The 14,477-nt window shown below is 54.7% G+C and overlaps 1 protein-coding gene across 3 annotated transcripts in view; it reads right to left on the reverse strand.

Annotated features, from left to right (window-relative positions):
- LOC111145610 (AUTS2, activator of transcription and developmental regulator) overlaps positions 1-14,477 on the reverse strand; it is a 1,103,405-nt gene that overhangs the window by 97,709 nt on the left and 991,219 nt on the right. The gene's annotated exons all lie outside the window — the stretch shown is intronic.

Below are 14,477 nucleotides of genomic sequence, written 5' to 3' on the forward strand. Positions count from 1 at the left end.
CCAAGAAACTGCCTGAACTCATGGCTGAAGGATCTAGAGTGACCCCAGTTCAATCCAAGTGACCTTAGTGTGATCTCAGGGAGTCAGGATCCCAATGTGATTAGAAGTAAGAAAGCTTAAGTTGGATCCTATCATTCTCTTATCTGTCTACGCACCCACTTTGCTATATGATCGTTTATCTTCCATCCAACCAACCACCCATCCACCAATCCATCCACCCCCCCACCCCCCACCAATCCATCCATCCATCCATCCATCCACCCACCAATCCATCCATCCATCCATCCATCCAACGATCCATCCACTCACCTACCAATCCATCCATCCATCCATCCATCCACCCATCCATCCACCTGTCTGTCCATCCATCCACCTGTCCATCCACCCACCAAACCATCCATCCATCCATCCATCCATCCAACCATCCATCCATCCATCATCTCCTACACGTCTAACATGTGATAAGCACAGACTACTTCGCACCAGCGCACACAGATAAGGTATGGACTCTGCTCTTGGAGAGCCCACTGTCCAGTATAGGAAGCAGTATAATCAGAAAGCAGAATTAAGTGCTATAAGTATAATAATAGAAATCGATGCATGGTACTGGGGATTCGCACAGGATGGAAGGGCCAACTGCCTGAACCTCTTGCTCTCACAGTCCCTGCTCGCCCAGTGACCTTCAGACTACAATTTGGTTTCCTCAGGAACTGTCCTTTGGGGTTAGAGGTGCCAACTGGGGCATGTAAGTCATTCTTCCTGGAGCGGGTGGCGATACTGCTCTTTGTAAACAGAAAGATTGGTGTTGTAATTTAGTGGGCTTCCCTGGAGTCCGATTAGCACGATCCCCTCTGAGTTTCCAGACCGGGCTGACCCGATCATGTAGCTGCCCTTCCAGGAGCCTGCAAGTGAGCCGCCATCTACATTCCCACCTTGCTGTTCTGTAACCACCACTGGTGGGGGTTTGGAGCTGGTACAGGAACTTCCTCTGTCCTTCTGCTTTCAAAAATCACGTGTCCCACTCTCTTCAGTAAGTCAGTGAGTGCTACGTCTTCACTTCCCTTCACGCTGTTCCACCACAAGTGTGACGCCGGCTTCCTGCACGTATGAGGCCACGGGGGTCTCTGGTCAAGGCTTTCCTAATGAACAGATCCAAGGGCCCTTTCTGTCTCTCCTTCTACACAACTCGCTGACTGCCACTCCCTTTTTCACTGGGGCTCCATGATGGCGAGTGATTATTATCCTCTTGCTTTGCTTTTCCTTTAATAGTGGGATTTTTTTCAACGTCCCCTTCAATGTCTAGAAAGAAGGAAGTAGGAGGCTCTTACCCATTCCCCAACTTCTATCATAATTTCTGAGCAGATGGTGCTCGAGTCTCCAGCCCTACACTTCTCCTGCATTCCAGACCCATATTTCCAACTCATCTGTTGGACAGTGGCACTGACTGTCTCATTGGCACTTCAAAAATCAGTTTCCAGAAAGGAACTCATAGGCATTTCCTCTTGATTGCCAATGGAGTGGACTAGGCCGTCCCCCTCCCCTCCCCTCAGTTCACCGAATCTTCAGGACACCTTCCTCCCTTTCGCCCTCATGGTCCTGGCTTTCGTGCAAGTCCTCAGCCAGCTGGGGTAGTGGTACTGATTGTCTCTTCCCAGCCTGGTGTTCTGCTCTCTCTTTTCATCCTTGTAAAGGCTCCAAACATGACAGGCCTGAGGACGGAGGTCTGTGTCAAACCATTGGATTCTTCCTTCCAGGCTGACAAATACGAAGGGACGGGTTAGATAGAGATTGGCTGTCCGATCTCACCTCTGCCCCACCAGTCTTGTCCACAGATCTTGGACAAGGTACTTAACCCCTTTGAACAAAGCTTCCTCGCCCGTCATAGTGGGTTGGCGACTTGCTACACCCTAGGCTGATAGGAGGAAACTGGGTAGACCCCATCCAGTGCAAAGGAGAGCCTAGACATTCGCAGCTATCTTGGCTGAAAGGAAGGGAAACCGGAAGATGAAATCATTTGATTTGCCTTGCTTGGCCTGTGGTGCCCAGCCCTATACACCGTACACGGTAGGAACTCAAGTATCTGTACTGCCTTTGAATTAAGGAACTTCTTTGAGCACGTCCCAAGGAGAGGAAGAGTAGCACAAAGGGCTAGGGCCGTCCTTTCAACGGATAATTTTCCTTTCTTCAAGCAGTTACCAGGATTGACAATCTTTCCCTTCGAGCATCGAATCTAAATCATTTCACCAGCCTGCTGAATGGCTGCTCACTGCACACCCAGCCAGGGAGGAAGAAGACCCGGGGAGGCTGGAAGTCATCTCTGCGCGAGCCAGATCTGTTTTGTGATTCTCTACCGAGGCCCCTTCAGGATGGTGGCAATGGCTCTATGGTCACTGGCTGGGCATAAAACTACTAAGTCAAAATTTGTAAACTAGGCTTGGGGTTGCAAGGGTAGAGGAGGGGTGGAAGTTAAAGGAAATGGGGTTGTTTGTTCTATTCTCCTCAGGGCAACTCAGTAACTGCCTCTGGAAAGCTGAACAACTATAAAGAAGGTGCCCTTGCTCGTGGAGGTCATGGTGAAGCACGGACATGGTGAGCTCTGGCTGCCCTGGGCTGTGCCTGGACACAGGGGAGGGACCCAGTTCCCCTCCTAGGTCCCTTCCAGCTCGCGATCCCATGACACCTTGTCTACCATGGGCTGCAGAGCCCGGAATCAAGTACTTTGGGTCGATGGGTCCGAAGGCTTCATTCTGCTTTGATGGTCTGACTAGACAGCAAGCATTTGTCCCCATTTCTCTTCCTCCCTTGGTGACGGTGGTGACACATCTTATTCTCAGTTACCTTCACATTCCCAGACTTCTTCCTCAACACGTGCTGTTTTCTGACACGCGCACACGAGGACCAGGGCTTACACATGCTTGGAATCAGCTACAGTTTGATGAAGACGGAGCGGAGACAGAGGAAGTAATGACAATCATCATTTCATCCGTAAGCCTTCCTGCCCCACCCCGGCTCTCCGTGTGCAAAAAAAAGGCAATTAAAACAGGATTCAATTAAAAATACCGTAAAAAAGAAATCAAATAAAATATTATAAAGCCATGTGCCATTATTAAATAAGTGTTTGCGAGAGGAGGTCCTTCCACAGTAACGAACAGCCCAGAGAGAGCAGGAAATCATCCCCCGGGCGGGGAGAACGCACACTCGACGCACACCTACAGGGAATGCCGCTTTGTTCTTCAGCACAAAACCCATGTCTTATTGAAAAGTAAAAAAAAAAAAAAACGAGCCCCCCACCCTTGGCTATCCTACAAGCGTGCGACTTGTACTCCCTCCACGTTTCCAGTTCTTACCCGCCCCAGCCCCATCTGCTTCGCCTCCAGGAGGCACATCTCCCACTAAGCCCCATGAGGAGCGCGAGCGCGGTGGGTCTCTCCGAACCGGCTAACTGAGGTCACGCCTCCGCCCAGCTCTGTGCGGGCGCGTCCCCAGAACCAAGTCAGAAGCCCACAGGAGTAATTACGGGCTCTTTATCCAGCCGGCTCAACACGGAAAGGTGACACAAGGAAGTGTCCAATTCTAACTTTAACTTAGACTCCGAAAAGAAAAAAAAACCCGTGTGCAGGCCAGTAAGATGTACAAAGTGGAGGGATTCGGGAGACCAGGGTTTTAGTCCTAGTGGTGTGACCTTGGGCGAGTCACGTTAGCCTTTCTTGGAGTCTCCGAGCTGTCCTCACAAGCTACACCAACTCCCTCTCAGCTCGAAAATCCTCTGCTCCTGTGTCTCTGCAAACACAGCGAACGGGTTTTTCCGATGTTTAAGCCCTTCTGTACCTCTGTAGGGTAGATGAGAGCCAGAGAAACAAGAGCCTTAGAAGCACAGAGTCGGCATAACCAGAAGGGATGTAATTAAAATCGGGTTCTGTTCCCACAAACACACCCAAGGATCTTCCCAAAAAAACACGACGGTAATTAACAACCCTGGAAACCCCACGCCGCCGCCCTCCAGGCCCCGCTGGGCTTCCACGCGGGCCTGACTCGGAACCCAGGCTCTCGCCCTCACCCCTCAGACAGCAGGCCCGGCCCCAACTGCTGCTTGGGCGTGTTTTCACCGCCCTTGGCTCTCCGGGAGAGAGAAGCATTTCCAAGCCATGCAGGGGCACGAATACATTTCTGGAATTTTAAAAATCATTAAAATGATGAAAAGGAAATAGAAGGGGCCTGCTGGTATCACCCTATTCCCACATCTGTCCCGAAGCCTCCTCTTTTCTCTCTTTGCCTCCAAGAGACTGCCACGGAGCAGGTGCCAAATTGGTTCCTCGGGAACCTGGCTCTGGGAGGAGCCCTCCTCTCCCCCGAGCTGCTCCCCGCCCCCGGCCCCCGGGGACACGTGTTTCGCTGCCCAAATCCTCCAAGGCTGAGGCATCCCAGGGGCTGAGCCAGCCCCTGGCACTGTTCAGACAAGGACGAAATCTATTTTCAGAATTCTCCTCCGCTTTTAACGCCCTATGTCATGCGTTCACCCAGACTGGCCTCACAGCCCAGATAGTGCATTTGTCCTGTGAACTGGCTGGCCCGATAAACTTCACAGGGCCCCAGCCAGGGAACCCGAGGCCACTTGGGGACAGCCGGGGAGGTCTGCCTTAGCAGAACACGTCCGTCAGGATCTCTAGATCACACCGAGGGAAGCTGTCCTCAGTCCACGGCAAACGAGGCCCAGCAGGAGAAGCCCGAGACAGATAATGAGTTCTCAGGTGTTTCCAAAGTAAATTCATGGAGGGCAAGAGCCATGTTTGGTGATTTCTGTCATCTCCGTGGGGCTCCCGCAGGGGCCCGGCGCTCTTGGAGGGTCCTGTCCACCTGCTGATCTGAATTCAACAGCTGAACACTGATTTCAGCATCTCTGCACAACCTCTGTCCTCCAAGCATGTCGCCACCTCGGAGCGCAGTAGAAATGCAGGGTCTCGGGGCTCATTCCAGACCTGCTCTGGCATCGTCTGCATTTTAGTGAGACGCCCCCCTCCCCCGTGACTGCAGTGTGCCCAGAAGTTTGCGAGCGGCTACCCAGCACACCGACGGGGGGCAGAGGCGGGGGCGCGTCCCACCAGCCACAGTGGCGCGTTCGGAACTAGCGAAAGAGGAAGAAAGGCAGGTGGGCTCCGGACGCCGCTCAGATTTACGAATCTGATCACGCGCGCTACAAAAGCCCCAACTGAAGCAGAAGCCCAAAGGTGTCACGAACAGGTGTCCTCATTTGCCAACCCAGCCATCTGCGCTAAGTCAGCAGAATTTCACTTCCAGGCAGGAAATTGGATTCTGGTCTTCGCAAAGTTTCGGAGAAGCCTCCACAATGAGCCCACGAGCTCTTGCCCTGTTCCTTGGTGACCTGCCAGGTGACCAGTTTTAGATGCCGGCGTGTGCCTGCTGGAAGTCTGCTTGGCTTTTCTGCCCAGCGTTTGCTAGAGAAAGGCTCAAAAAGGAGAAAGAAGCGCCACGGCGATCTTTCCCGGGACCGTGTGACAATCTTCCACAGGGAAGCTCCCGGCTTCCACACCAGCCCAGTGAGGGACTTTTTCCACTGGTTGTGCTTTTTAGGACGGATTAATAAATCCTGGCTTCCTTCTCATCTCAGGCATATTCTTCATTCGCTGATGATGGTAGAAAGCCTCCTGCTCACATCTGGATTATAATAAATGCATTATAAATGAGTAAGTAGGAAACAGTAAGGAAATGATGTTTTACTTTTAAATGCTAATTACGAAGCCCTGGTACAGTTAATGTGCAGGGTGTTCTGTCAATTTTTAATGTTTATGCCAAGTGTAGTCTTCAATTTAACATGAGCTTTTAATCCTTTGAGTACTAAATTGCCTTTTAATGCTTGCAGAACAACATTGTGTTTGCACAAAGTCAGGTCTGAAAAATGTATTTAGTACAAGGTGTGTTGTGGGAAGGCAGAGTCGGCGGGGGGAGGGGAACGTTCTTCCCCCCAAGAAGATGGTACGGAGCACGGCAAGAGCGAGTAGCTCCCTGCTCCCTTCAAGAGCATCATCTATTCTTTCTGAGGTTCCTGGGAGCGCTGCTCTCCTGTTGCTGATTTAACCCTCTGGTGAGAGCTTCCAACTCCCAGGAACACAATCAGCCCCAGGGTACACCTGGTACCACCAAAAAGACCACAGCAAGAGGGCCGCAGAGGAGGAGCTGTGCACTGTGCTCTGACCACCCTCCTGGACACACCGAACCGGACGGCAGAAGTGCTCTAGGCACCCTTGGGGGTGCACGGACATCTTCCGCAGCCATTCGCGTATTTTAAGAAAGCATAATGAGAAAACCTGTACGTTTCCTATAAATAAAAGGACTAGAGATTTTAAGATAGGAAGAGGGAGCGGAAGAAAGCACAGACCAGGCAGGTAACGGGCCAGCCTGTGGGCTTCCTCTGGCCGGGGGCGGGGAGCGGGGACCACACCCAACCTCTGTCCTGGGAGCTCAGCCCTACCTTCCAGAATGTACTTCTCCTCCACTCCAACGCGTCAGACTGAACTCACTGCCTGTCAAACACATTCAGCGCCCCTGAGCTCTGCGTCAAAATCGCACTGTTTAGGGATCGCTGAGTCCGGGGCTGAGCTCTTGGCTGAGCACTTTATGGACAGCAAATCCTTTAAGCCTGTCAACACACTCTAACATCACCATTATTATCCCCATTTTGCAGATGAAGAAACTGGCGCACAGGGAAGCTGAAACACGGCCCAAGCTCGCAGATCTGGGATTCGCAGCCCGGCGCGGGGTCCCAGGCTCATGACCGGCTACAAAGCTGGCTGCCCAGTCTCTGCTGGAATGTTCCTCCTGGCACCTCCTGCCAACCAGGGCGTCCCCCACCTGCCCTCTGAAGAGCGCCGCTGGCTGATGACCCTGTCCTCCTGCAGCCACACGGGGTCGGGCACACTGGTCCTGGGGCCCGGCGCGCGGGTCTGTTTTCACGCTCGTCAGGCACTTTCGCAGCAGGACCCGACGCCACCCTGTCTGTGAGCTGTGACCCTTCTCGACTCCAAGGAACCCCCACAGGCCCCGGTCAGAGGTGGCAAAAACGGAACCCTCGAGCCTCACGGACAAAAGCCTTCTTAGAAACCCAGTTTAGGGGCTCCTGGGTGGCTCAGTGGGTTGGGCCTCTGCCTTCTGCTCAGGTCATGATCTCGGGGTCCTGGGATCAGGCCCCGCATCAGGCTCTCTGCTCAGCAATGAGCCTGCTTCCTCCTCTCTCTGCCTGCCTCTCTGCCTACTTATGATCTCTCTCTCTCTGTCAAATAAAAAAAAAAAAAAGAAAAGAAACCCAGTTTAGAGTGAGTCTGAATCCACCGGAATTACTGTTTTGAAGGACAAAAGCGGCTGAAAATCAGCAATTCCCTGTCGCTCGGTGTACCCTTGGCTGGGGCCCCGCATGGGGTCAGGCCGAGCAGCCCAGTCCGGGTCCCTCTCCGGGCCACCGGGGGCAAAATGCTCGGACACCCAGGTGTGTCCCTCACCCCCTACCCGGGAAACCACAGTTCCTGGAAGACAGTGTTTGTTTCCCAACGTTTTCCTTTGGTGATTAGGCATTCAGGAAGAACAATGGCCCCAAATATACACTTCGTAAACTGCCTAATGATTAAATAATATATTACTGAAATTTGAATATAAAAAGGCCATCTTTACATGCAAAAGCTAATGGGCGGGCCCGACCATCTTAAGTACAGCTGCTCCGACTGGGAGGGAGTAAACCCGGACAGACAGGAGGTCTCCTCACTGTCTCAGCTGTGCAACAACACAGGATACCGGCAGCCCCGCAGCGGTCATCCCCTCGGGGCCGGAGCAGCAGGAACGGCCACCGTAAACACACCTTCCCACGAATCCACCTGTGACACGGTTGGCCGCACAATCACACACAAAACTGTGGTTCGCTTTACAGGATGAGCCAAGGGACAAGGGCAGGTCTGGAATTAAGAAAAGGCAACAGGCACCGGGGCGGGGGGGGGGGGGGGCTTTGCCGTCTTGCAAACAGAGGAGCGGCTGTTCAGCTCCCGTCCGCTGCGAGGACCGAACGCGTCAGTCGGGACAGGACGTCAGTCTGCCTGTCTCGCCTCTGCTGGCTTCCGTCTGTCCACATGCCCTCAACCCAACAACTGTTTGTCCCTTTCATGTTACCAAAAAAACAAACAAAAACTCCAAAATGATGGCCTGATTATTGGGGTCGGGGTCCAGGTCCAGACCCCACGGTTGGGAATGTGACTTAAGCCAAGACCATGTCTCTGTGGGGAAATGGTGAAACTCGCTGAGACGCGGCATCGGATAATCACCCGCTACGGAAACACCAAACTCACGATCCTTCTTTTCTTTTTTTTTAAGGATTTTATTCATATTTAGAAAGAGGGAGAGAGAGCGTGAGTGAGCTGGGAGGGGCAGAGGGAGAGGGAGAAAGAACCTGAAGCAGACCCCGATTGGGCGCGGACCCAGACTTGGGGCTCGATCGCACAACTGTGAGATCATGGCCTGCACTGAAACCAGGGGTCCGGCGCTCCGCTGACTGAGACACACAGGAGCCCCTCCCTCCCTCCCTCCCTCCCCCCCCCTTTTTTTTTAAGATTTTATTTATTCATTTTTAGAGAGAGAGCGAGCCAAACTCCTGAGCACGGAGTTGTCCCAGGTAAGCAACTGCCCAGCAAAGGAATCCATCTCCTGGCCACTCCCAAGCCCTTTGCAACTAGTTCAGGCCCCATGACCAGCTCTGGGCAGTGACCGTAAGCGGAGGAAGTGGTCTCCTTCCACGTCTGGTCTCCTTCCCCTGGGCTGGGTGGATGGAGAAGAGCAGGAGGCTTCAGGCATGTCAATGCCACAAGGTCCAGCGAGCGGGGTCCCTGAACCCCTGCTGGGTAGCGATTCCTGGGCCAACCAGGAGCCCCCACGTCAAGGCTGAGGCACGAGAGACGAGCATCGATCACTTCCATGCCTCTGTCCATTTCAGGGTCCCCTTGCAACTCACCGTCCTCTATCTGCAAAATGGGGACATGTGTGGGCAAGGGACTGCAGACGTCCCAGGGAAGAGCGGCAGAGGCCAGCAAACAAAAGTAGCAACAGAAGACCCCGGCTACCCTATCTTCCACAACTTGGCTCAAGCTTTCGGGGGAAACCTGTCAGTGACATCACTTTACTTTCTGCAAAACAAACTGAGAACATTGAGAGACCAAGTCCAAGTCCTTGGCCACCGTGCCCTGTGACTGCTGAAACCCCAGGCCATCAAGGACAAGGCAAGGGGAGGGGAGAGGCGGGAGGGAGCAGAGAACTTCCTTATGCCAACCTTATAACAAGGTACAGCCCAGGAAGATTCTTTTAAACACCTGCCTACCCTCCATCATGGAACCTTCCCCCAGGAAAAGGCTGCTGGAAAACGACATTATTATTTCCTCATTTGGGATAAATTGCTACAGGCTTAGGCATGCAGTGCCAGAGCCGTGATTTATGAAGTCCCGGATCCCCGTCCTGGTCCCCGAGATGCGGTTCTAACTCTGCTTTAACATGGGGGACTGCCGTGTCCTAATGAATCACTGTCCCCACACTACCTGCCAGGTGACCTGCTGGGTTTGGAAATGAGGATTGTTTCCCGGGCGGTAATTAGGATTTCCCTTTCCTTCCTGCAAGACGTTTCTGCTCTCTGGGACCCACGTCCACGGCCTGGCCCGGGGAGGGGCTGGCCCGGGTGCCTGACTAGGGTCACATGTAACTCAGAGTCTGCCCCTGTTGTGAGGAGGCCGTGTCCACCGCCCTGGGCACCAGCACCGCGCCGCCCGCAGGCGATGAACAGAAAGCATTCCGCTGTGGGCTGGGAGAGTCCCGTGGCCCTTCCCACTCGGGGCCAACTTCCAAAGGGACAGCTGTGTCAGCGGAGCTGCCTGGGCCTGTGGGAAGGGCTGGCAGCCCCCGCCCGGCCCCCGGCATCAGGTGTCCGTCTCCCCACTGTCCACTCTCGCTCGCAGTCCGGCTCACCAGGCAAGGGCTCCGTGCAATGACAAGAGAAAGCTCCCACTTTCTTTCCAGCCGATGAAGGTGCTGTTTGGCAGAGATGGGTCTGGCCAACTGGGTGGCTGTTAGCGTTCTAAGTTTTATTCATGTCAGAAAAATGTCAAAGGCCAGTAACCGAGAGCCGTTCTGATATCTCATCTGAGTCCAGGCCTCGGCCCCGGAGCCAAGGGCCTGCCCGTGCCACGGAGCCCGGGAGGAACCCGCCCAGCCTGGGGGATTGGACGTTGGGCTCAACACCAGCATTTACCGACCACCCGATGTGTGGGCAGCAGAGGCTCACTGCATTCTCACCGAAGTGAAGACTGCATCATACCCATTTTACAGATGAACTCAAGGACGTTGCCCAAGGTCACAAAGCTCTCGGTGGTGCAACTGCAGCTCGAAGTGGTCTGAGGCCTCCCCGAGTGTGCGCGCATCCCATGCCTCCTCCTCCTGCCGCCCTCCTTCCGTCCCAAGCGCTGGCAAAGGAAACTCTGCCCTAGTCACTCCCAAGCCCTCCAGGGCCTTCTTCAGCCCTTTCAATCTTCCCCAAAGCAAGGCCCCCCCTGCGTCTCTGCAACCTAATTCCGCCCGGGGAAGCCCACCCACAGGGCTGAGTTCATCTGAGGCAGGTGCGGCAGAGCCCCCCCGCCACCGGGCAGAGTCTGTGGTTCCCTCCCGTACACCCTATACCCTGCCTGCGATCTCCCTTCCTTCCGCCCTTGTCTTAGATGCCCTGTCATTAGGGGCTGCCCTGCCAGAGTGCCGGCTGACCGGGCTTCCGTACCAGCTGTGACAAGAGCAGAGAGACCCCACTCTTGGCACCTGCACTGTCGGGGAGAATGAGAAACCAAAGTCTGTAAGGAGGGGCGCCTGGGGGCTCTATCTGTTAAGTGTCTCACCCTTGATTTTGGCTCAGGTCACAGTCTCTGGGTCGTGAGATTGAGTCCCGTGTCGGGTTCCACAGTGGGTGTGGAGCCTGCTTGGGATTCTCTCTCTTTCTCTCCCTCCTCTGCCCCTTCCCCCTAAGCATGCACACGTGGGAGCACACGCATTCTCTCCCTCTCTCAAAAATCAGTAATAAAATAAAGAAAATAAGGTAATTGCAGACTTGACAGGTGTCAGGACAACCAAACTGACTGATACAGGGACGCCAAGAAGGTTGAGAAGGCTCCATCAGCAGAAGACGGAGAACGGGCAGGTCTCCACGCCCGGAGAGAACGAGCCATAGGGGCAGCTCTGTAGGCAGCGCATGTGGCCGAGGGCAAGGGCCCAGGTGTGGAGGGAAGGAGCCGAGCCTGCTGCGGAAGAGGAGGGAGACTGGCGCCGTGGGGGTGGAAATGGGCAGGGACGGGAGAAAGGTTACAGAGGCAAGAGCAGGGGCCTCCTGGCCAGAGTCCGGACTGATTCAAGGTCACGGGGAAGCCTCTGGACATTCCAAGCAGGGGATGCCGTGACCCGATTTCTCTTTTGCATCTGAGATCACGCTGGGTGCTGTGTGGAGGGCGTGGGACCAGACAGGAAGCCCGAGTGTTACGGGGATCGATGATTTCATGACGCCATGTCAGTCCTTGGCACGCTGTAGGCCTCGGACACGCATGGTGGTCCTTCAGGGAGGGAGAATAACGCAGTCTGGGAGGAAAGACGTCCCGACTTCTCCACGTACCTGCTGTGTAGCCTGGTGCGGCCACGAGCGAATTCCAGCCCAGCAAAGCCCCAGCTCCCGCTAATGGAAGACAGAGATGAAACCTGATACCCACTTCACCGAGTGAGGGTACAACCAGAGGTTCCACACAACACACTTGGCCGGGGCGTGCCCCACGTGGCACGTCCCCCCCGGGCAGCAGTCCAGCTCGGCAGAGGACACGGTCAGAGCTACGGGACAGGAGACAGGAAAGGGGCCACGCTTTCTCCTCTCTGGCCGCACTATGATTTAAACAGCCCTGGCATGGCGCAAGGGTTCCGCATGTACGCGCTGTGCTGGGCTCAGTCAGTCACTCAACTGCTCCCTCATCCCTCTGCATCTCTGCTCGCTCAGAACCTGCAGGGAGCGCGGGGCCCGGATTCAGCACGCGCCCGCCATCCCTCCCCGGGCTGTCTGTGTCTTTGCGGCGCTCACCACTGTTTGACAGGACAGTAGGTCTTGGGAAATTTCTCTGCGTCTCCATTGTCTCCACAAAGGGGAGGGGGGGGCTCTGGTCATCCCCCACCCCTGCCCCCAGCTGAAGCCCAGTTCCTGTGACAGTGCCCGGCCTATAGGAGCCTCCCAACGAATACAAAGGGACTGAAACCTCACAATAACCCCTAGGAGGTAGGCGCTGTGAGCACCATAGCTATGCCACCATTGTACAGACCACGAAGCTGGTTCAGCGAGCATGGCCAAGGTCACCAACCCTGTCTGGTGGCTGGAAACAATGAGGGTACAGCTGTCAACCTGAGCTGCACACAGAATCACCTCGCTGCGGGTCGGAAGTTAAAAGCCTCTATGCCCAGGTCACACCGGGACCAGGGGAATCAGAATGTGAGTAGGAACCAGGAGTTAGGACTTTCAAAACCTCCCATTCGTTGTGCAAAGCAGGTGGAGAGTCACCTGTCTTAGGAGGGACATCCAGCAAGTGCTCAGGACTGGAGGAGAGCACACCGGTTGTGAGGGAGCAAAAACTCCAAGATAGTCACTGCCAAAGCTCATGGTGACCCTTCCTCTGGGTCCATGATGACCTCCCACCGATAATGCCCAGGAAGGCCATCCTTTCCCGTCAGAGCTCAGGTAAGCCTCCCAGCAAGGCTGCTGGTCTCTCCTGAAAACACGGGGCCGCGAGCTGCCCTAAGCAGCTTTCCGCATGTATCACACCCTCCGACAAGCCCCGCGGACGGCCGGGGAGGGGCTGGAAAACCAGGTTAGGTCCGCACGGCCGCTGGTATTAAAAGCGCCGAGTGCTCCGAGACTCATGTGGCCATGCGTGTTAGGGCCTGTGAATAATAAAAGGGGAGCCTGTAATTCTACTAAAAAATGAAATTTCCCCATTTCTGCAGAATAAACAAAAACAAAATAATACATTAGCTCTGCAATATGTCTGCGCTTCGGGGCTGCGGACTGTCATTAAAGTTGGATTTTATCCATGACAGATTTCTCCACTCCCCCTGCACCCTAAAGAAGAAAACGGGCGGCCTCACGATGAATTCCCTCTTCTTTTTCTATTTTCCACCTGCATGTGGTTTCTCTGAACTTAGCTGCAGAGGAAGCTGCCTGGACCCTGGGCTCCTGTTTGTAATTCTTTGCTTTTCAGCCCCAAAGCACCTCCCTGGGATGATGTTGAAATAAGCACCCCCATAACATGGGGAAGATTAAAGGAGGCCCCACCCCCCACCCCAGGTACCCTTGGTCGTGCAAGGGAACTCAAAGTTAGAGAGGGGCTGCTGCCCTGGGTTCAGAGCAATCAGCCTTCAGGAGGGGCTGGATTCAGCACAGACACGGAGGTGCCCGCAGAGCTCCGAAGCCCTTACCCGAGAGCCCCAGAACCCGCCTCCTCTGTGCACCAGCACGTGTGCAAGGGTGTGTGCTGGGGAGGGGGGATGGAGGGAGCTCTGGCATTCCCAGTGCCCCAGACCAATCTTCAGGGGCTCTACAATGGGGACAGCTATCCCCAGGGCAGCGGCTGAGGCAGCCCAACCAGGACCCGCCACCCCATTTTCCAAAGGAGCTTTGTCCTGTCCATGGCTGGTACCGACCAGGCCAGACTTGGGCTTCAGCAGTCCTGGACCATCGGGGGACCAGCACAGCGAGGCAGAGGGAGATGCTCATTACAGCCAAATCTTCGCATCTGCTTTAGCGAAAGCCAGTAACTAAGGAAGCAGGGACTTCATGGTTTCTCTGGTCTCTCATGCCCTCAAAGTGGGCAGAGGATGTGCAGAATCTCAGACATACCAGGGCTCAGGGGGTGAGAAGAAAGCCAGAAAGGACTGGGTGTACCACGCACTGGAAAATAAGTCCCTGGCAAAATCTGGGGCTCTACAGAAACAATCCTCCGAGGGCTTCAAGGTGGTCAAGTTTGCCAGTTCTCTCCTGCTGTCCCCGGAAAACCAGGGGCGGATCGCTAGCACGTGGTCAAGTACGACCAGGGTGACTGAGATGACCCCGGGGCGGCATCCCCTGCCACCACGGGGATGGAAAACAGGCCCGATGACAGCGGCGGGTTGGGTTACACAGCCCAGGCCCCTGAGCCGGGACGCGGCGCCAGAAACAGGAGCCAGTTAGGCGCTGGTAATATTCCGGAGGCGGCTCCACAAGTGGCCCGGGCGGACAGAACAACTCACATCTAGCGTTGATGTCTTGATAGGTTTTTAACAAATTCTCCTTCAGTTATCCAGCTGCTTAGCTAATCAGATATTATTACCTCCTTTGTGTTTCCGTGCCCTGCTCCCTCTGTTTATCAGGCCTGCCTTGCTATAAAAAGAGC

The sequence above is a fragment of the Enhydra lutris genome, unplaced genomic scaffold, assembly GCF_002288905.1.
Source record: "Enhydra lutris kenyoni isolate GAN:26980312 unplaced genomic scaffold, ASM228890v2 scaffoldscaffold13, whole genome shotgun sequence".
Classification (NCBI taxonomy): domain Eukaryota; kingdom Metazoa; phylum Chordata; class Mammalia; order Carnivora; family Mustelidae; genus Enhydra; species Enhydra lutris.